Source organism: Frankliniella occidentalis, unplaced genomic scaffold (assembly GCF_000697945.3).
Source record: "Frankliniella occidentalis isolate FOCC.00 unplaced genomic scaffold, Focc_3.1 Scaffold875, whole genome shotgun sequence".
Lineage (NCBI taxonomy): Eukaryota > Metazoa > Arthropoda > Insecta > Thysanoptera > Thripidae > Frankliniella > Frankliniella occidentalis.
This window is the reverse complement of record NW_026267981.1, coordinates 16,547-18,988: the sequence shown is the minus strand read 5'-3', so window position 1 is coordinate 18,988 and position 2,442 is coordinate 16,547.

The window sequence follows — 2,442 nt, the reverse complement described above, 5'->3', positions numbered from 1 at the left end:
TCAAGGACGACAGCGGCAGGACTCTCCAGGACCCAGGTGACATACAGGACGAATTCTTTAATTTTTACAAGGCGAAGTTTCAGGACGAGGAGAGCGCCATATCCATGCCCTCCCGAATCCTGGAGGCCCTGGAGAGCACCGTGTCGGAGGAAGACAACGCTGCCCTCAACAGGCCGATCACCAGCGAGGAGGTCCTGCTCGCCGTGCGCCGCAGCCCCAAGCGGAAGTCACCTGGCCAGGACGGAATAACGGCGGAATTCTACGCGGCGGCGTGGACGGTGATTGGTGAGTCCCTCACAGAAGTAATGAATGATATGTGGCAGCGGCAGCTCGTCCCGGGGGAGATGACGAAAGGGACAATCACGTTGATTCCTAAAATCGCCGCCCCGCGTCGAATCAAGGACTTCCGTCCAATCACGCTTCTTGATGTGGACGCCAAGGTCCTGGCCAGGGTGATGACGTCACGACTCAGCGAGCTGCAGGACAAGCTGCTCCACGCCAACCAGGTCCGGCCGCGGGGGGAAAGGACAATGTCGGTAGCGCTCTGCGACATCCGCGACGCCCTCAGTGCCTTGGGGGCACAGCGCACGGCAGGCTGCATTGCATCGATTGATTTTTCTGGAGCCTTCGACGCAGTGCGGCACGAGTTTCTCTTTGAGGTCCTGCGGCGGCGAGGGCTGTCGGGGAATGTCGTCGGTGTCCTGAAGTCAATGTACGGCGGCGCGACATCGAGAATCCGAGTCAACGGCGTCCTCACTCTCTCCTTCCCCGTTGAGAGGTCGGTGCGCCAAGGTTGCCCGGCCAGCATGTTCTTGTTCGCCGTCATCCTCGCTCCGCTCATGATCCTGCTTGACCGGCGTCTGCAGGGGCTTGCTCTGGCGAGCAGCTGCCTGCGCGTCTCGTCGTATGCCGACGATGCTTTCTTCCTGCTCCGCTCTCCGGATGAGGCTGCCGTCGTGCGCGGGGCACTCGACGACTTTGGGGTCGCGTCTGGACTCCTAGCCAACCCAGCAAAGTGTGGTGCTCTGGCCACCGCGACCTGGAACAGGGACATCAACATCGGCTTTAACTACCAAATGAAGTTAAAGATCCTTGGGGTTGATTTCTACGCAGACGTTCGTACCACCACTCGTACCAACTGGGAGAAGGTCGTAGGGAGCGTTCGGGCGGTCCTTCGGGATAACGCGGCGCGCGCCCTGGGCATGCACCAGCGCGCCCTGTACGTCCAGATGTACGGGCTGTCCAAGGCGTGGCACGTCGCGCAGGTCCTGCCGATCAACCGCGCCGTCGCGAGAGACATCACTGCAGCAGCAAGGAGGTTCCTGTGGCGAGGGCACTTCTTCACCAGCCCCATGGACGTGTGCGCCACGCCACTGCGCAGCGGAGGCCTCGGCATCCCCGACATCCTCAGGAAGTGCACGGCGTTGTTTGTCGGTCGCTGGCAAGGCGCGAGGACAGTCGTCGGGGACTCCATCACTGCGGCGTGGCTCACCACCCTCCTCGAGAAGCACCCGCAGGGAGAGCAGCTGCGGCGAGTGTCGGCGCAGGCCCCACACTTCAGGGCCTACCACACCACCATGACGACCACGGCGGGTGCCGCCGACGCCGCTCCCCGTGACATCATCAGAGCTCTGTACGAAGACCTTACGCGCGCCGCGCCTCCGCCGGTCCCGCGCGTCGTCGAGAAGGCCCCCGCCGCCAACTGGGAAGTCATCTGGCAGAACATCCGCAGCCAAGTCATCCACGTCGACGCGCAGGAGAGCTGGTGGTTGGTCGCCCACGACCTGGTCGCCACGCGGCACCGCCTGCACCGGTGCAACAGAGCCCCGTCCAGGATGTGCCCGCACTGCAATGTGCCGGACGTACTGCTCCATCGGCTAACGTCTTGCAGGGAGGCCAGGAGCATTTGGAGTTGGGTGAGGACTATCCTGACGAGGACTCTCCGGGTACGGCCGTCACCAAACATCCTCTTGCAGCCAGACTTTGTCGCCGGGGCGGAGGACATGCAGGCGGCTGCACTCTGGGCGTGCGCAACGGCGGTGCACTACACCATCCGCACCAACACGCCGAACGCACATGAGTTCGCCGCCCAGGTGCACAAGTCAAGGAAGAAGGTCCTCGACGATCCGGAGAGGTGGCCGCCGGCGCTCATCACCGGCCTGCTGGCCTGGGTCAAATAATCATTGTGCTCTCTGTTAATAGGACACCGGCGAGCGCGTGACGTCACCCACCAACCAGAGACGTGGCGCGTGGCTGGCAGTTCACCCCGCGGCGCTCTCGCTGACCCCCGAGAAGACCCGCGGGCCAAGACTACCACCACCGCCAGGAGGGGCAGCAAGCGCCGCGCGGCGCCAACAAGTCCCCGGGTCTGCGGGCCGGAGGGGGGCCACTGTTGGTGCTGACCAGCTGCGCGCCAACGGCCGCCGGTGAGTCCTGGGGGGC